General features: G+C 39.4%; 1 non-coding gene across 1 annotated transcript; it reads left to right on the top strand.

The window, feature by feature from the left end:
- Window positions 1–19,423: 19,423 nt before the first annotated feature.
- Window positions 19,424–19,554, top strand: LOC119473208. The gene has a single exon (XR_005202411.1). It is a non-coding gene; the product is annotated as a U6atac minor spliceosomal RNA (small nuclear RNA).
- The last annotated feature ends 2,029 nt before the right edge of the window (window positions 19,555–21,583 follow it).

A 21,583-nucleotide genomic window follows, 5' to 3' on the forward strand; every position in this document is an offset into this window, starting at 1 on the left:
ACAAAGATCATTTATTGTTGGAAAGGATGTGAAGAAATTGGAACCTTGTGCACTATTTGTAGGAATGTAAAATGATGTGACTACTATGGAAAACAAAAAGCAATTTCTCAAAAATATTAAAATAGAATTACCACATGATCCAGCAATCCACTTCTGGATATATACACAAAAGAACGAAAACTAATGTCTCGAAGAGATATCTGTACACGTTCATAGCTGCATGACTCACTGTAGTCAAAAGGTAGAAGCAGCTAAGTGTCCATTGATGAATTAATGGACAAGCAAGATGTCGTATATGCATACAATGAAATATTTAGCCTTACACGGAGGAAAATTCTGACATGTGCTAAGACAGGAATGAGGACATCGTGCTAAGTAAAAAACAAAATAAAACCATCACACAAAGACAAACTGTGTTTCCACTGTCATGGTGTACCTCGAATAGTCCATTTCATGGAGACAGAAGTAGACAGTGTCTGTTCAGGATGGTGAAAAAGTAGAGCTCGATGGTAGTGATGTTGCACAACAATGTGAATGAACATAATGCCACAAAACTGTACACTTAAAGGGATAAGATAATGAATTTAATGTTAGGTACATTTTACCACAATTTAGAAATTTTAAAAAGGAAAAAAAACATTTATGGCTCTTTAGAGTATAGACTTCAGAAGTACAAGCATAAAATCTTAGAGACCTATAGGAAGCTACTGCCTATGTCCAGCCCCAGACATGATAGTGGCTTGGAATATTAGTCACTAGTAGCCTTAACTAGGATGATTTCTGTGTAGGTGGCAAATGGAGAGAGAGTTTATGGACAGCCATTTCCAGGAATTTCATTGTCAAGATAAGTAGAGAATTGCAAAGGCATCTTAGCTAGAAGAGCGTTGGGTAAAGCAAGTGGGGTGTGTGTGTGTGTGTGTGTGTGTGTGTGTGTGTGTACCCTTAGCACTAAGAATGTTGATGGAATATCCGTTAGGGAAATACTGATGAAGAAGAGAAGGAAATAGTGATTGAAAAAGAGAGGGAGAGGAATAAAAAAGCAAAGCCTTTTGAGGTACTTTTGCATCAGATCTAATAAAAATTTGGAAGTGTTGCCTTCAAATAGGGGTAAGAAAAGGTCATTCACGGTAAAAATACATGGTAAAAAAGTGAGACAGTAAAAGTGTGGTGGGCTGTGCCTATACACTGGTACTTTGAGTGTCAGAAAAATGACACTATTCTCATTTAATTGTTTCAGCTTCATCAGTGAAATAAGTGAGGTTATTACTTGGGTGTGAAGAAGGGTACAGGCAATTGCTGACGGTTACAATAGAGAGTAAAAGTGAGAAACTGTTGTCTTGGTGAGTGAGAAAGCAAATTGCTTAAGGACAATGCAGAAGGGTAGCATAATAGGACCTAGAATCCACTTGGGGTTTGTAACAAATGTACAGGATGTCATTCATTCTTCAAAGCATTCCTCCAAGATAGGTATCATTTTACCAGATTTATAGGTGCTAAACCAGGGGCTGAAATGGCAGAATAAGTAGAGGGCCATGTTCCTTTCGTGTGTACAAGGCCATACCTCCAGGTGCAGGATCTACTTAGGATCTACCAATTGCTCAGCACCTGACATTTCTGTTAACCTTTCCGTGACAATGTCTTAGCTTCTGCTAACAGAGGATCAAAGTAAAGGTTAGGCAACTTCCCAAAGTGACAAGGGGCAGAAGTAAGTTTCAAATAATTCTGGCTCCAAACCCTTGTCTTCTGCCTACCCACCCACTCCCAACAGAGCCATGTCCTCCAGCAAGAGAGGAGATAAGCTGAGGAATAACTCATGACCAATTCTCTTCATTCTCTGAGGCCACAAAAAATTTAGAATTGCATTCTATGTGTATTTAAAATGATCTAAAATATGAATTTTGGAAAGTTCACAGATTCAGATCCCAGGTACACTTAGGTGTTTACCTCTTTGTGGAGAAATAAAATAATCTGGGGCCTAATGTTAAACAAAGTAAAAACTACTGCTGAGCTTCCAAACTTTTAGCTTCATGCTATCTGTTGTTAAAGTTGCCGGCAGAAGGCATTTTATCTAAATAAATTGAGTTATTTGGAAATGTCCATCTTAATATGCTCAAATCTGGTGTTTTCCCAGACAAAAGGCAAAGTGCCCAAGTAGAGTTAAGGGTCAGGAAAATTTGGAGTAACTGGATTTATTGCTTTTCAGTATGGCATCTAGAGAATAACCTTGAATCTGCCTTGTTGTTTGGTATGGTCTCTCTCACTATTTTACCTTTCTATGAGAACCTTCAAATCAATACACCTTGTCACAGGCTGACATTTGAATATCGTTAAGGATTTAATCTCAGAATAAAATATTTCATAATCCCCCCCCGCTGTAGCTTTTTGTATCATTGAATCTAAAATTAAATTGATTTATCATTTGTAAACATAACACCAAATGCAGAGTGATAGAATTGATTACATTTTTAAAAATTCATCTATATGTCAAAAATACTATAAACAAAGTTAAATAACAAGCTGTGAAGCAAATTGCAAAGTACAGATCAAAAAATCCAAAATATATGTTGGAAACGGAAATGCAATAATATAAATATAGACAAAGCATATAAAAATACAATTCACGATGAGAAATACAAATGCTCAACAGATATTTAAAAAAGTTATTCAAATAGACAAATGGGATTACATCAAGCTAAAATGCTTCTATACAGCAAATGTAATAATCTACAAATTGAAGAGACAATATATGGAATGAGAGAAAATAATTAAAAACTATCCATATGAGAAGGGACTAATTGCCAGAATATATACGGAACTCAAACAACTCAACAGCACAAATGAAAATTGATTTTAACATGGGCGAGAGATTTGAATGGACATTTCTCAGAAAAAGACATACAAATGACCAATAGGCACATTAAAAAAAAAGGCTCCACACCACAAATCATTAGAGAAATGCAAATAAAAACCACAATGAAATATCATCTCACCCATGTTAGAATGGTTATTATCAAAAGGACAAAAAATAATTAACGTTGGCAAGAATACGGAGAAAGGAGAATGCTCACACACTGTTGATGGAAATGAAAGGTGCAGCCACTGTGGTAAGCAGTGGTAAGTTCCTCAAAAACCTAAAAACAGAGCTACCATTTAATCCAGCAATCCCACTCCTGGGTATATATCCAAAAAAAGAGGAAATCAGTATGTCAAAGAGATATGAACACACTCCTACTTATTGTAACACTACACGGTAGCCAAGATGTGAAATCAACCCAAGTGTCCATCGCCAAATGAACGGATAAGAAAATGGAATATATTTACACAAGGCGATATTGTTCAGCCATTAAAAACAATGAAATCCTGCCATTTGCAACAACATGGATAAAACTGAAGGCCATTAGGTTAAATGAAATATGCCAAGCACAGAAAGACAAACATGGCATGCTCTCACTCATATGTGGAAGGTAAAAAATGGTTATCATGGAAGTAAAGAGCAGAGTGGTGGTTACCAGAGGCTGGGAAGGGTAAGATGTAGGGGGAGATTAAGGAAAGTGGGTTAAGGGGTACAAAATATAGACAGAAGGAATAAGTGCTAGTATTAATAGTACAGTAGGACAACCATAGTTAACAATAATTTAAAACCTACAGAATAGAAAAATTGGAATAGTCCCCACATAAAGAAGAGATAAATGTTTGAGGTAATGAATACCCCAGTCACCCTGATTTGGCCATTACTCATTGTATACAGATAGGTGTTACACGATCACATGTATCCCCAAAATATGATACAACTATTATATATCAATTTTAAAAAATGAAAAGATTCTTCAACTTACAAGCATAAAAATACACTGAATTATAATCATTAGCCACAGATTAGAAAATAATCATTTCAAGCTAAACATAAATTAATCATTATCATTAAACTTTGAAAATGCTAAGGGTTTGTGACTGTGCAGAAACTCGTTATCCACCTGCTATGAGTAAACTGTTCATGGAGGATAATTTCAATTTATATATAAAAACCTTTAAAATCTTCATACTTTTTAGAAAGCAGTTTCTCTTCCAGAAATGGTTATAGTAACCACAGCAATAATTAGCTGAAGGGGCAAACACGCAATGAGAGAGTGGCAACCTTGTAGGCTTGCTCACATTGATGGGGCCATTGGAAACCTCAGAATAAAACACATGGGCACACTGAATCCTAACAAATGTAAAACCATTTAACTATTTCTCTGTCCCCCTCAGGGACTCAATGTAGTACTGCTTATATTGAGCATTTAACATGTATTTAATGGTTATGTAGTTTAAATGTAAAAGACCTATACAGGAGCTGATAGAAATGAAAAGATATATAGTAACCAATTCATTACTCCATCCTCAAAACTTCTCTGCCAGTTGAGTTGACAGAGTCCTTAAGTTTTATGAAAAGTATATGGAGGTGTAAATGTTCAATTCACAAATATTTTAAGAGATATGTGTGTAGTGAATGGGATGTCTGTAAAATTCATAGAACAGTGCCTGGAACACAGCAGGAATTCAGAACCTAACAGATAGTGTGGTAAAATTACACCAGTGAGTGTGTTATTATCAAAGATTCATGGCATGTTTCCTCTATAAATGGTTCTTCCCTTCTTCTCTCCCCTCCATTTTTCTCTATTCCTCCCTTCTTTCTTTCATTCCTCTTTCATTTCTTTCTTCTAACATTGTTGAATATCTAACATGAGCCATGCATTTTACTAGGCACTGAGATAAGTATAAAGCAAACACCATATCGTTGTTTTTCTCACAGAATTGATAACATCGTTGATGCAACTAGCTTTGAAAGAAGCAATGCCATGCGACAAACAAAAGCTCTAGCATCTGAAACTAATTCTACGTAGATAAAATTTTAAGACTTTTGTTTGAAGTGGATTTTGAAGATCAAATGGTAACATATCAGACACAGAAGGAAGAGACCCCTTTTCTTGCCTGTAACATAATTTCGCACTTGAAAGGACACAGGGGTTTTGGAGAACACAAGGACTGGGGAACTAATAGGAAGAGCGTCAGACAAAGCAGGTGGAAATAAGTCAGAATAAGTGTGGAAAAGGTTTTGAAAAAGATGATAAATAGTTTGTGCTTGATCCTATATAAACAATTTCAAGAAAAACAATGGCCTGATCCATTCTGTTTGTGAGACTAACATGCTGACAACGACAAGGACAAATTAACTACGACAGCATCTCATTTAATATACACTTCATCTCGAGAACATCTAAACATGGGCATAGAGCGTGCTTTCATTACTTAGTGCCAAATGTGTGCATGCACTTCCTAAAGCAGAAAGAGAAATGTGTTTATTCCTCCTGCGAGCCTTTCTTTCCTCAGGTATCTGATAGCTCAGGGAGGGTCTTTCTCCTTCATTATTTATTCAACAAATATTATATTACTCTAAGTTGAGCTAGAAGCAACAGACACAAAGACTATAAGGGCATGGTTTCTTTTCTCCAGGCTATCACAGGCAAATAGGACAGGAAAGAACTTCACTGTCTAGTAATGGGGCATGATCAATGCTACCGTAGACACAGTGGAAGAAAAAAGGAGAGGAAATTGACTATTCTTGGAAGAAACATTTTCCAGAGTAAGAAATATTCAAGGCAGGTTTTGAAAGATGAAGTTAGGCTTTACAAGGAGCTGAAGGGGAGAAATGCCTTCCAATCCCATCTGTTTTTGTGATGCTCTTTTTCTTTTCCTGGTGCTTTGCTTTGACCCAACAGGGATGGTGGGTTGCTCTCTCCTCTAGGCTTCTGTAACATACTTCCATTTTCAGTATGGCCTGGGTCATTGAATGTGCCTGAATTTCATGTATGCAGTCTTTTTTGTTGTTGTTGTTAGACATAGATTCATCCGGTCACCAGGCTGGAGTGCAGTGGCACCCTCTCAGCCCATTGCAACCTCCACCTCCTGGGTTCAAGTGATTCTCCTGCCTCAGCCTCCCGAGTAGCTGGGACTACAGGCATGCGCCACCCCCCCAACACAGCTAATTTTTCTATTTTTAGTAGAGACAGGATTTCACTATGTTGGCCAGGATGGTCTTGATCTCTTGACCTCATGATCCACCCACCTCGGCCTTCCGAAGTGCTGGGATTACAGGTGTGAGCCACCGCATCTGGCCCATGTATGCAGTCTTATTGTATCATTAGACTAGCTCTTTGAAGTAAGTAAAGTAATCTTAATTTTATAAACAAGATAAACCCAGGAAGTCAAACTCAGTGCTCATTAGGACTATATCATATATGCCTCTGTATTGAAAATTACCTCCAACTACCACCATGTGTTCCCAAGTAAGAGCAGGAGTCCCACTTATTTATACTGCATCCCCAGTGTAGAGGTGTTGGGTGTAGGCTTGGACCTAGCAGTGTCCTAAAATATTTAACGAATGAAAAAATAAATTAATGCATAAGCCCTAGAAATAGCTCTTGAGACTAAGCTACTTCTACCAGATATGAAGATCTTTTGTTTTACACGCTTTGCCTTCTCAGCTAAATTATTTCTCTATTGAGGGTAGAACATCAACTTTAATCTTTGTAACCCCCATAGCACCTAACGCAGAGCCCTGTCCAATGTAGGAGACCTTGACAGATGTTTGGCTTAAAGTAAATTACCCATTTCTGATAGCTTTTGGAATAAACTTCAGTCCACCTGCTTAGTTTTGTAAAACTATATCTAATCCCATTAGGTAGGTTTTTGCTTTCCTGTTGTTCTGGAAGAAACATTGCCCCCCTCTTTTTTTTCCCAATTTTTTTTTTGGCTCTGAGGTTTTAAAATACCTTCACACATCCTAACCTCTGTGGCTAATATGACCCATGCAAAGACTCTTTCCTCAAGGGAAATTAATTTAAAACTTGACGTTTACTGGAGCAAATTCTTAGATCCCAATAGGTTTCTTTCCTGTAGGAAATCTTAGCAAATTATAATTAGAGGAAAAAATTGGGGGTAAAAACAGGAAAAGAACTACCATATTAAACCTTGACTGGAACATCAGACCTTTTTTCATTCAGGCTCTCCACGACATTTCCCTGAAAATTTTTAAAAGCCTGAAAAATTTTAAAGGCCAGGCACAATGGCTTATATCCATAAACTCGACACTTTGGAAGGCCAAGTTGGGGGGATTGCTTGAGGCCAGGAGTTTAAGACCAGCCTAGGCAACACAGTAAAACTCCATTTCTACCAAAAAAAAAGTAGTGTGCATGGTGGTAGGCACCTGTAGTCCCAGCAATGCTGGAGGCTGAGGTGGAAAGGTTACTTGAATACAGGAGGTTGAGGCTGTAATGAACCATAATTGTACCACTCTACTCCAGCCTGGGTGACAGAAGGAGACGCCGTCTTAAAAATAAATGGATAAATAAGCAGAGAAACAAAACCCTCTTAGCTGGTCCTCTTGGGGCATATACAATAGAGAGGAGCTGAGAAAGTCATTGTGTGTAGACCTTAATGGCATGTGATTCTCCTCAACTGAAAATTATTACTCCTAACATCAGCCATAAGATTCAATATTGTTTCCAATGTTTTACTCACCATCCCTGTGGAATAATCATAGCTGTCCACTTATCTGTGGTTTACAGTGACATCCCCGCCACACTTTCCCCATGGGAAGAAGATTCTTCCCTGTCCTGTTCCCATGGGCTTGGCCCTAGGGCATGTCTTGACTTGATAAATGTGCAAAAGTGGCAATAGCCATGTCCAGGTAGAAGCTGTGACAGCCATTGAGTGGTTTGATTATGCCATTTTCCCTCTGCCAGGGGACTGGCATATCCTAGATAAGAACTGCTCCTTCAGCCTGAGTCTTGGAAGGGAAATCAGCTTGCAGAGCAGCGGCTGACCTCAGCCAATATATAACTTTTGCAAAAGGTAAGCCTTTGTTGTTTCAGCCTCTGGACTTTGGGGATTATTTATTTTTCTCGCTATTTTGCCCAAGTTGAACTCAAACTCCTGGGTTCAAACGATACTGCAGCCATAGCTTCCTAAGTAACTGGGTCTTAGGGTCATTTTTTACTCTAACAGTAGAACAGTACCATGATAATACAGTGACATTTTTATTTTTAGGCTATTCAACTCCTTGTAAATCATGATTTCGTAGCAGCTAGTATCACCTTGGCATAAGCTTTCATTTGATTTATGACATAATGCCTTGTCTTAGCATGAACTGCTGTAACAAAAACCACAGACTGGATGGTTTCAAGAACATTTTCCTCTCCTAGCTCTGGAAGCTAGAAGTCTGGAGTCAGGGTGCCAGCCTTGCTGGGTTCTGGTGAGGCCTCCTCCTGGTTTATAAGAAGGCCACCTTCTTGCTGTGCCTTCACTTGGTGGAGAGCTCATCTCTGATTCAGCTCTTTTATGTTTCTTTTTGAGGGCACTAATCTTATTCGTGAGGGCTGCAACCTCATGGAGTGATCACCGCTCTCAGGCCCCACCTCCTAAGGTTACCGCATGAGGGATTAAGGCTTCAACCTATGAATTTTGAGTGGATACTGACATCCAGTTGCTGGTATGACTCTTATGCAGAACATCCGAAGATTACTGATTACATGAGATCATACCTGGAAGGCTACGTGCTGAGCATGAACTCAGTAATTGACAAATGCTGTATCTCTGCCCACGTCTGCTCTTTATTAATTTTCAGTGACTCAGTTGTGTCTATTTAATGTCTTAGCTCATGTCAAAGAATGCATTCCAAAAGCCTTTCTCTTAAAAATGATTTATTAAAAAAGGAGAAATGTTTTTGATGTTGAGCCTTTTCTTCCCTTCTGGCTTCAGAGCAGTGGACGGTCCTCTTTGGGTGGCTCTATTAACAATTAACCGTCACATAAAGGGAGGCCAACCTTCCCTCTGACACTGTGTAATTCTGGCTCGAAAAAGACTATTTCATTCGCAGCAAACATTTGTTAAACCTCCATTAAGCACCAGGTTGAGAAACAATAAAAATGTGCAATTCAGAGCCTGCCCCAGGGAAGCACATGCTGAAACCTTGGGGTAAGGGCAGCCTGGGTACCAAAGGGAGAAGCTCAGTTGAGGCCCCAGGGCCAGGAGAAATTTTACTCCTTTCAAAAATAGGCTCCATGAGGGCTTCCCAGCAAAGCAAAGAGGGAAGAAACAGCACCAAGAATGGTGGATGGATTGGACAGGACTGGAACATGAAGGGAAAGTAAAAAGAAAGTAGGAAAAAAGAAGAAAAAGGACATTTTTTGAGCACCCGATACATGATGTTAAAATTTACATTTTTTGCTTAAAGTAATCTTTAAAGCAAGTCTTATGAACTAAGCATCATTACTCTTATTCTAAAGATAGAGAAACTGAGGCTGATCACTTACTCCATGCCTCATGGCTAGTAAGTGCCCAAGCTATGGGTTCCTATTCTCTTTGCCATTAAACCAGTGGCTTTTGCAAAGGGTAATTTTTCTGACCCTTGGCCTCTTAAACCACATTGCCTGCATATCCCTTACAACGTCCCTTGACTGCTGTAAGCCCAAAATGAGAAGTGAGTGTGTGTCACCTCTCAGCTGTAGAGTCTCTATGCTGGGCACTCCTTTCTGTGCTTGCGCATGCTCTCCCCTCTGCTTAGAATGCTCCTTTACCTGTTGGCAGTACATGCCAGTACCGGCAGGCTACAGACACTCTCAGCAGTAACATTTGCATGGAAGGGAAAGGACTCTGAAAGTTGTGTGCCTCTTTAGATACATTCCTGGCCGTTATCACAGAATGAGTTAAAGATATCAGTATTTGTAAGTCAGTAATGCATGCTTTCTTATACTTTGAATGAGAATTTACCATATCTTTTTAAAAGAATCCAATATATATTCTGATTTATCATCTGCCATTGCCCGTTTATCTTATCTCCCTTTCTGAAATCTCCTTTCAAGATGGAAAGTACAGCTGATTATGGAAGGTGTGTTTATAACTTGGTGACAGAGAAAGGAAAGTCAGGCAAGCACTATTGAATCAGATAGTTGGGGTTGTATTGTGTTCTCTGAGCTACTTTTAATAAACTTTCTTGATACTCAGTAAAAGGATGTGGTCTCCATCAAAAGCTCTTTTCGGTAACCAAATCAACAAGAGGAGAAAAATACACCTACACAGTCCCAGGTGCAGTCGAAATGTGGAGAACTCTGTGAGGGTGCAGGGTGCTGCCTCTGCTCCCACCAACTCTGAGGGGCTCCCTAGGACTGGCAGCTCACATCTCACACAAAGTCACATGTGTGTGGCAGCATCGAGCCTCTTTCAGCTACAAGTTCAGAGGAAAGAGAGTGCACTGCCCTGTGTTCTCCCAACTCAGAATTGCAGCTGTCTTCCCAGCTAAAACTTTTCTCCACCCACCTCGGTCTCAAAACACTGGCAAAAGTCCAAGCATACTGAGCAGCCCCCAATTCATCTGACAAATGCCCACCCCCACCACCTTAGCAAGTCAAGCGTTCATAGGGTACAAGGGCGTAGAGAGGAGTCAGGTTTGGAGAATGAGGGATCAGCTTTGGGGTGGTGGAGCAGAAGCACTTACGACTCTTGCCCAGGATGGGCAGGACCTTCTTTGCTTGGGGCCATTCCGCACACTCTCTCATTGAGATTCAAGAGAAGACACATGTCCTCCAGCCAGAGTCCCATGGTTAATAAAAAAAAGATGGCTGAGAGACAGGGTATGCCTCATGGGAGACTGCTGCTCATTTCCCTTTAGAAGCCCCCCATCCCCGACTGCCGACAACTTTTCTTACTGCTTCAGAATTCCTCATGCATGTTTTGATGCCTCTTTAATTCTGTACATATTATAGTCAAGGTACTTTGATAGACTTCATGACATGTCAAAATACTGTTTGTCCTTGTCTGAAAGATTTAGACCTCTGTTTCTTTACCATATAAAAGCGAGCATAATGTCTCCTTTTAAAATTTATGTTAAGGAATCATGAAAAGTTATTACGTAGATGAAAAGTAAACCAAGCAGGGAGCATGTCTGCTTTGTTGGCCCCTGCTTCATCAGTTCCTAGCTCAGCGCTGTGCACAAAAACACACAGTTAACAGATAACTACTCTGCGGTCTGTAGTAACAGTGATTAAACAAAAAGTGTACTCGAACGTGAAGTGTCAACGCTAACATATTCATTGGCACACTTTGGGTGCTTTCACAGATTCGGTCTCCTTCTGGGCTTCAGGGTCACTCTGAGAAGTAGGTCTTATGATACTCGTTTAACAATTAGAGAAACTGGGGCTAAGAGACTTTAAGGGACTCCACAAAAGGCTTGACGTTTGTGTTGCAGCCAGAGTTTCAACCCAGACCCTTAAACCTCAGCCCGATGCTGATCCACAGGCCATGGTTCTCTTAAATCGTGAGAAATATACAGTAGTCCACAGGAGGTAAGCACTGCTGCTAGGTTATTCTCTTCACTGTCAGCCAACATGCACAGTAGAATTACACTGAGTTGGGGCCTGGCCAATTTGTCCTGCACTTATGAGTGATGTTGCCATGCTTGGGGCTATACCTGCATTGTTTCATTCTTCTTCAAAATAACTCTTCAAGATGCCATCACGCTGGGGCCATCAAAGCTGAGCTGCAGGGGAGATCGGCCATGTCCCAGCATCACCCAGCTTTGCCTCCAAAGCTGCTCTCTGAATCATTGTGCTCCCCACCCAGCTGCTAACATGTCAGCTGGTATTCAGGCACTGCGCCAAAGAGCAGGGGCTTCCCAAGCTTTGCAAGGCCCTCAGGAGGCACTCCCAAACCAGATTTACACATATAACAATGTAAGGCTCATGGACCAATAATACCATCACTTCTACAGCACTCATTACGTATTGGCTGTCATTCTAAGTGCTGTAATGCATTCTAGCACATGTGTTTCTTTTCTTTTTTTAATTGAACCATGTTGGTGAATCTCTAGAATTATCACTTTTTTCATCATCAAAACATGAGCAATATCATAAGTAAATATTACTTTGTTCAGCATTTTATAATCACCTCTTATATGACCAGGACATCAAATGCATGAATAAGGCATCCTCCCACAAGGATCTCATAGTTTGGAGGGCAGCAGAGTACATTGATGAGCAACTGGACACCCCGTGTACACTGTACTAAGTGCTCTATGAATGTTCCTTCAATTAGGGGCACGCTGAGATGGAAGGACCCACCAGCCTGGTCTTTTCACGAGGGATGCATATAACACTATTTTGCCATTGATAGGTGCTCAACTAGTAGAGAAATTTACCTGTGGAGATTTCAGGATAAGGCAGAGAGGTGTCACAGATGAGTGAAGAGCTCCATGAGACTGAGCAGGTCATAGATGCAGACAATCAGCCGGACTCCATGTACATAGAGGAGATTTGAGCTAGATCATAAAGGATCCAATGTCATGCTAAAATGGAGCTTTGAATCCAACAAAAACATTGGCCCAGTTTCTTCTGAGTGGATAATGTGCTCTCTGGAGGCAAGGGGCAGCTTCCGAATCAATTAGGCAGTGGAGAATCGACGCACAATCAGTGTTTCATCATCACGGTGCAGTGCAGGCGGCAGCAAGAAGGTTGGACTAGAAGGGAGTTTTCCATATTTCTTATAGCAGCCAAAAGTAAAGCTTATTTTTCAATGTGTAAAAAATACATTATTTGTATCATTTTCCTCGGTTTATGAAACATAAACATTTTGAGAGAAAAGAGAGTAAAATAGTGAGTATCCAGGTACCACTCCCAAATTTATCAAATTCCATTCTGTGCCATGTTTGCTGCAGATGATTCCAGGGGAAGTTATAAGCATTGTACTGCTGGTGTGGCATCTGTGTACTGCACAAATTTTTTTGCCCCTTATTCTCCCATGAAGATAATCATTAGCATGCATTTAGTGTTCGTACTCTTACGCAAGTGTTTAAAATCGTTTCCAGTTATCAAAAGATAATTTTAACTATTTTTTAGATTTGAAAACTTTTTATAAATGATATCACACTGCATACATATTTTCTTCCACTATCTTTTTTTCTAAAGCAACATGTTTTAGACATTTTGGTGTTGATTCATACAGTGCTACTTTGTTCGTTTTAATTGTCGACTAGTATTTGTTCACAACTGTTTATTCATCTGTGGAGGGGCATTGTTTATTTTGGGGGAAGTAAAGGGTTGGCAAGGAAAAATGCAACCATGTGGAACTTGATGTCAAAATCAGAAAAGCAGAAGCTGCAAAGTATGTGTAATAGTGTCCATGAAACCAAGGCGTTGGCTTGCTTTAGTGTCAGCTTCCATGGGTCATCTCCCCCATCCTGTGATCTGTTGCTTCAATTTCTCTTCACAAAGTTGTACCAAGCAGTTGCCTGAAATACTCACAGAGATGAGGAAAAATAGTACTTTCATTGAAGAATTTTGCAAAAGTTGCTATTAGGGCTTTAAATTCTATGAGGCCATTAGGCTTACATGGTGGCCTATCTGTTCATTAGGTATTTGTGACTACGTTCCTGTAGCTCTGTCCTAGTACCTCTCTGTTATTTCTGTCTAAATTATTTTCAGGATTATCTTCAAAGGTAAGTGTTTATTGCTGCATTTGATGACTGAGGATGGAAAGCACTGATTATATCTGTGTTGAATACATTATTTTCAACTTTCCTATCATCTCTGCCCCAGTGTGCTTTAGGCCGTTTCAGAGAAATCTAACCTAAACTATTCGCTTTTCATATTGCTTTTAAGTAACAGGGATCTCTTTATTCATTGAAGTGGAACTTTGCAAAATGCAGGAGAAAGCTCCATTCTTTGGGAACTGCTGCATGTCAGACATGAGGTAGATTTTCCCTCTCTCCTCTCTCCATCTAATGGCTTGCCTAAGTCATTCCCATTTGCATGTGAGAGAAGAGAGGGGGAAGGAGATTGAATAATTTATACAATGTCATACAGAGAGAGCAATGTGAAATAAGTATAGTTTCATCTGAGTTTAAAATATTTTTAACTCAAGCAAGACAATATATTTTAGTTAAATAACAATGAATTTCTTTACCCTGAATGTCATCCTTGTGTGTTTTGTGATGTGTGACCCAGCCTGGCACCCTCTCGGCACGATGGTGAAGACAGGAGAGGACTGATTGTTTGCCTTTGAACACCTTTATTCAAACACAGTTTTGCTTGAACTCGACAGGCATATTCCATGCAACAAAGCATTTTCTTTTTGAAAATTATTATTCAAAAAGATAGCAATGGGATGACATAACTCACAGGCTGTGTGCTTAGAAGGTCTACCCTGCCTCAGCCAAACTCAATTGCAAACATAAAAGCCAGCAGCCTGGCACCCTTCTTTGCCCATTTCCCTAATACCGCAGTCAGCCAACTTCAGATCTAAGCAAGGCTGCCTCTCAGCCGTGGGTCCCAGGGAGAAGTGCTGTTTGCAGTTGGTCGCCACTGAAAGGCAGCGTGATGGTTAGTGAACCAGATGTCTTGACACATAGGAGGCTTCCGGGGCAGATACCCACCCACAGATTCTCAATTAGGGAATCTACAATTAGCAAGACAGCGAGGAGAAGGAACTTGTGTGCAATTAAAATATTTTATCTAATTCTTATTTTGCTATCAGTTATTAGCCTTGAAAATTCATATGAAATCCAGTTATTTGCTAAAAAGTGAAAAACAGTTATAAAGAAGAGATCAAGAGAGTAATGTGATAAACTTGTCCTGGATTTATCCAAAAAAAAAAAAAAAGAAAACACCCTGCTTCAGGCTAAAAATCATAGATTCTAGGATATGGTTTAGATAACGAAAAGCATGATTCTCATGGATCTGAGCCGACTTGAGAAGTGAACTGAAGGTGAAAAAGTCCGATCACAATGAAAAAAGATTCTTCTAATGGCTTCAGCAATTCTAATGTGTCTTGAGCCCCAGAAGATTTTGGAGTTTGCAGCTGCCGATGACAATTCCTATTCTTTTCTTTCTTTCTTTCTTTCTTTCTTTTTTTCTTCTCAAACTGCATTTCAACAATGAAGCAAGTGATTGCAGTGTGGCAATAGACAAAAACTGTTTTCAGAGGATTGCCTGCTTGCAGCGGCCTGGGAAATCCATGCTTCCAAGTCACAAACAATAGGTCTTTTAACCTAATGCTTTGCCCTAAACTGGGTGATAAACACATTTCCCAAAATTGTCACGGTCCAACATACTAGGAAACCTACAATAAGAAAAGCTTAGCATAGTTTTCTGTGCTCCAATTAAAAAGAAGAATCTTTTAGAAGAGCTTTCACAAGCTGGGTAGCAGCTTCCTCCAATCTGGAATTGAAGTATGAATCTCACTTTCACATGTACCCTCAGGCAGCAGGATCACTTCCACAACATAAAGATGAATGTGTGGCCCGGCTGTGTGGGGCACACTGGGGGAGATGGCTGGGATTTATATGGATGAAGGAACATTCCCCAGGGAACAACGACAATCACTTGGATTACTATTTCTCTATTTACCCAATCCTCCAATTAAGCTGTATTTTGAAGGAAAGAAATGATTAATTTCCTTCTGCCCTGAATACCTTGTGCGTTTTAATGGTATTTTAAATATATTTAGAAATGGGACTGACCCCTGGTAGACAGACAAGGACACTGAAAAATCACTCATCCATTCTTTCAATCAACTGACCTAAAATACAAAGTCACAGCATTACTGTCCTAACTTCTGGAGATACAGAAATAAATATAGGGGAGGGCCCTTCCCTTGTTGTTTATCAGGAAGGGCATATATTTTAGCATTCTTACACTGGAGACAGTTAGATGGTTGAAAAAACTAAACTTAAAGTGCCTGATAGTGTGAATAATCTCGAGGCTTCTCAGAGAAGGCAGGAGCTGAACAGATAGCAGTTGAGTAGTAAAAAAGAGTAAGAGTGTTCTAGATAGGCAAGGATGGGAAGGACATTCTAAGCAGAAGGAATTACATAAAGACACAGCAGCGGCCGGGTGCGGTGGCTCAAGCCTGTAATCCCAGCACTGTGGGAGGCCGAGGCGGGTGGATCACGAGGCCAAGAGATCAATACCATCCTGGTCAACATGGTGAAACCCCGTCTCTACTAAAAATACAAAAAGTTAACTGGGCATGGTGGTGCGTGCCTGTAATCCCAGCGACTCAGGAGGCTGGGGCGGGAGAATTGCCTGAACCCGGGAGGCGGAGGTTGCGGTGAGCCGAGATCGCGCCATTGCACTCCAGCCTGGGTAACAAGAGCGAAACTCCGTCCCAAAAAAAAAAAAAAAAAAAAAAAAAAAAGACACAGCAGCATGAGATAACAATAATAACTTGTATTTACTCAGCATATATGCCAGGGCTAGGTTAAGCACTTTCAAGCACTATTTCAATTATTCATTGAAATCCCCTTACAACACATGTACTATTATTATGCCTACTTAATATAGAATAAATTGAGGCTTTGAGAATTAAATAATGTGTTCAAGTCAAATAGCTAATAAGTAATGGAGGTGGGACTCAAACTCAGGTCTTATTTTTTAATTTATTTTCCAGAAACTGGGCTCCTGATGCTATATTGTCACGTGGTACATGACCCAGAGGTGTGGAGTCAGGACAAAAAGAAGCTCCACATTAGGCAGGGACCCTCCAGCTGCGATACACAAATAAGTGGAGTGTTTACAGCACTTCGAAGAAGAGAGTGAGAATACCATAGGGATGTTTTCAAAAGATTCCTTTTGTAGCAATTGTGCAGACAGGATTGGTGAGGAAGACTACGGAGGGAAGGAAAGCAGGGAGAATAGTTGGAAATTTCAATCCTGATGATAAGTAATGAGAGCTAAACGAAGGCAACTGCGTGGAGATGGCGTGCAGAGGACTGATTTGCAAAATACGTAGCGTGAAAGAGCTATGTGACTTGGGCATTGGAGAGAGGACTCAGAGAAATGCCAGTATCTTGCTTGGTTGGGAGTCTTGGTGAATTGAATGACCCATAACCAAGATTTTGTAAACAGAACAGCTAACAATGACTACCAATGATCTGCCGTCTATGAGCATCAATCAGCTGTTCCAGGGTGGTGATATGACAAAGGGAGGTGAGCATAGGCAGAGCAATACGGCTAACCTCAGGGCTACAGGAGCCTCCACAGAGGTCAAGAGAGAGCAAACAACACAAACAACCCTACAACAACACCCGGGGCATACTCTATGGGGGAACTGGAGGGAGAACACAGACAATGAGTGCTACAGGAGATCAGGAGAGAAATGCTCACCAGGGACTAGATTTATGGAGGCGATGGAAGGGACGTAAGCTTGGAAGATGGAAGAACACCCGAAGCAGTCAGGGTATTCATGCATTAAAAGTTGGAGTTCACCTTCCCTGTAGAAATTGTCTGCAGCATATAGATTAAATGGTACATTTCACTTGGTTTGTAGAAACCCTTGAAGAGGCCATATTAAGTGATTTGTTGTTGTATATTTTCTGTATGTGTTTATGTGTTTAAATTGCTTCCCTATTATTATGAATAGTGCTGCAATAGACATACATGTACATGTGTCTTTATAGTAGAATGATTTATAATCCTTTGGGTATGTACCCAGTAATGGGATTGCTGGGTCAAATGGTATTTCTAGTTCTAGATACTTCAAAGACTTAGAACCAACCCAAATGCTCACCAAGAACAGACTGGATAAAGAAAATGTGGCACATATACACCATGGAATACTACACAGCCATAAAAAAGGATGAGCTCATGTCCTTTGCAGGGACATGGATAAAGCTGGAAACCGTCATTCTCAGCCAACTAACACAAGATCAGAAAACCAAACACCACATGTTCTCACTCGTTAGTGGGAGTTGAACAACGAGAACACATGAACACAGGGAGGGGAACATCACACACTGAGGCCTGTCAGGGGCTAGGGGGCTAGGAGAGGGAGAGCATTAGGAGAAATATCTAATGTAGGTGACAGGTTGATGAGTACAGCAAACCACCACGATGTGTATACCTATGTAACAAACCTGCACATTCTACACGCGTACCCTAGAACTAAAAGTATATATATATATAATATAATATATATAGATATATATATATATTTTTTTTTTTTTTTAAAAAGGAAAGAAATTGCTTCTAGGCATTCATGTGCATCAGGATCCCAAGGGGTGCACATTAACATTGAAATTACCAGATTCCACCCCAGGGATTCTGAGTCAGGAGAGATGGGGTGGAAGCAGGGGATCTGACCCATTAACAATAACAGCTAAAGTGGTTCTGCTGCAAGCGTGTGAAGACCATACTTTGAGAAACGCTGCTCCGGGACAGGTTTCATCAGGATAGTGACACCTAGGAAATGGCATATTAGAAAGTGTAAGCATTGCAGTGGTCACTAGAAACTATGAAATAAAAACAGAAACTCTAGATATTCAGAGCCTTCAAAATCCTTTAGATGCCTCTAATTCCCTTAGTCTTCACCTTTCTCCCTGCTCCCTGCCTCACACCTCTCCCCACATTTTCTCTCTCTTTTTTTTGTCTTTGCGACTTGCTCAACTCCTGGTTCTCCCTCACCTTCTCTACATCCCTTTCAGAGCCTCTACCCCTCTCACTATCCTGGTTTCACCTTACATTTTTATTCTTTTTTGTTTTTCACTCCATCTTCTTTTATTATTATAGTACCTGTCTTAGGTGGTGATTTTTACATTGATTCATTTATTGCTCTCGATTGGTATTGGATTATGTCAAATACTTTTTTTGCATCTATTGAGATGACTATAGGCATTTTCTCTTAACTCTGCTGACACAGTAAATGGCACTAATTGATTTTTGACTGCTAAACCAACTTTGCATTTACTTGCTAAATCTTTGCATTTTCTTAGCCATGACATGGCATTTTATATAGCTACATATATACATACACATGCACACACTGAATTCGCTTATAAATTTTAAAGCATGTAATATGTGGTATGTGTCCTTGAAGCATATTTGTCTACACTTCTTAGTTTTTGTAAAGCCTTGGTCTAGTTTTGCTAGAGGGTAATTCCGGCTTCATAAAATTAGTTGAGAAGTGTTTCTTACTCCTCTATTTTCTGAAATAATTTTTGTAGCATAGCAATTATTTCTTTCTTAAATGTTGGATAGAATTCACCAGTGATGCCATCTGGGCCAGGAGTTTTCTTTTTCAGAAGGTTTTTAATTATGAATATGATTTTTTTAATTGACAGAAGTCTATTTTTTTTCTATTTCTGCTTAGGTTAGTTTTTTAAATTAGTCTTCAAGAAATGTTTCCACTTTATCTAATTTTTAAAATTTATTGGAATAGAATTATTCATAATATTTTCCTATTATCCTTTTTAATTTCTGTAGTATCTTTCATGATGCCCTCTCTTCCATTCCAGACATTACAAATTTACAACTTATATTTAATTTTCCCATCAGTCTAGCTGGGGGGCTATCCTAGGTATTATTATGAGTAATGAGTTGTGAAAATTCTGATTTCTGTGTCACATGAAAGGAGAGAAGGTTAGCACTCCCTTTGACCAACCTGGTAGGGGCCCTCAGCCTGACACCACGCATACATGTATTTAAGGCATTGCCATCTACTTTGTGGCATCAAAAGTAAAATATTTTTGGTCAAGTATGGTGGCTCATGCCTGTAATCCCAGCACTTTGAGAGGCCTAGGTGGGTGGATTATCTGAGGTTGGAAGTTCAAGACCAGCCTGGTCAACATGGTGAAACCCCGTTTCTACTAAAAATACAAAAATTAGCCAGGTGTGGTGGCAGCCACCTATAATGCCAGCTACTTGAGAGGTTGAGGCAGGAGAATCGCTTGAACTTGGGTTGCGGACGTTGCAGTGAGCCAAGATCCTGCTACTGCACTCCAGCATGGGTGACAGAGCAAGACTTTGTCTCAAAAAATAAAAAAATAAAAAACGAGATTTTTTCTATTATAAATTCTGATTTCTGTTATCTTTTCCCCCTCAATATGTCATGTTTGTTCAAGCAAAAAATTTTCTCAGCTGGACTCAAGTTGAAAATTATGTTTTGCTTTGTTTAGTTTTGTTTAGCTCTGATCCCAGTTAAGATACTATTTTTCTTTGGCTGAGCTGCTTTTGGTTTTTCAGCCAGAGATGTAGGCAGACACAATGTTGAGAGTTTCTAACTGACTCCTTTTCTTCTGTCTCTTTTCTCTTCCCTTTTCTTCTTCTTATTTTCCATTTGTGTCTGATTTCCCCATGGTCCATGCCAAAAACTGTGACAATGACAACTCTCCGTTATAATTCTCTCCACTGGCTATGCACTACCCCTCCTAATCTTAGTGCTTCTGTGAATTCTCCAATGCCTTCAGGTATCTGTGCTTTTATGTTATGTTCAGAGTTTATACTTGTCAGTTACAGGAAAGTTGGTCACATATGATGCTACTTGGCTGTTACCAAAAACAGATCTAGATGTTTCTCTGCCCTCATTTTTTAAAGAAGTATTTTGCTGAAAGGAGAATTTTAGCTTTGTTTTGGTTGGATTGGATTGGGGCGAGGTTTTCTTTCATTTGGTTCTTTAAAGATCTTGGTCTGTTGTGTATTATCTTGCATTCCTTCTGACAAGAAGTCTGCAGTCATTCTTATATATCTGCCCCTCTGTTTATAATGTGTCCTTCTTCTCTTGCTTTTTAAAAAGGTTCTGTTTCACACATTGTTCTGTAGAAATATGATTATAATGTGCTTCTGCGTGGCTTTCTCTGGGCTTATCCTGCTTAGGTTTTCTTAAGTTTCTTAGATTTGTGGATTGTAATAAAGAGTTTCATTCTACAGTTTACAGTTTCAGTGCTGAGAGCTTTTAATCCCTTGGATTCCTTCTTCTTCTGCCTGCCTATAGTAAAATTGATAAGAAAATCTGAGTGCTCCCTTTTTTGGTGAAACTTTACTCCTCCTCACTTCTTAGTAAAATCCCCAAGCCAGCTTCCTTTTCTCCCCTATTCTTCCAAGAACTTCTTAAAAGAACTTTTACATATATTTGTTCTTTTTGATACTTGTTTCTGGTGGAAGGATAAAATTAACACCATTTCCAGACCAGCTTTGGAAACCTACCTTACTCTTCTTAGGTGCTTTGTTCTGTGAGTAATAAATCTTTTCACAATCTCATAGAATGTGTGAGGCATAACCAGTCTTGATATTTAAATAAAATTTTGAGTTGGGATCCATCCTGTATCTTCAGATGGCTAAAATACAAGTTTATGATTCTCAACACATTTTGAAAATGTTTGTCATTATTTATTAAAATATTTTTCTCTTCTACTTTTGTATATAATATAGGTGAATATAATATTGTCCCATGGGGCACTGAGCTTTTAAATACATTTTTTGGTATTTTTTATATCTGTATCTGTGCTTTGATTTCTATAATTTCTATTTCCTGACTTCAAGTTCTTTGATATTTTAATCCACTGTATTTAATATTCAATTAAGATTACTCAGTAAGTTTTTTATTTTGGATAACTTTTAGCTTTAGAAGTTCCATGAGGTTATTTTCCAAAAAGGGTCCATGAATATCCTTATGTTCATGTTATCCTTTTCATCTTTCAGCATATTTGTCCTAACAGTTTTACAGTCTTGGTTAGCTAGTTCCATAATTTGTGTAATTACTATTTTCATTTGCATTGGTT

This window comes from Cebus imitator, unplaced genomic scaffold, assembly GCF_001604975.1.
Source record: "Cebus imitator isolate Cc_AM_T3 unplaced genomic scaffold, Cebus_imitator-1.0 Scaffold139, whole genome shotgun sequence".
Taxonomy (NCBI): Eukaryota; Metazoa; Chordata; class Mammalia; order Primates; family Cebidae; genus Cebus; species Cebus imitator.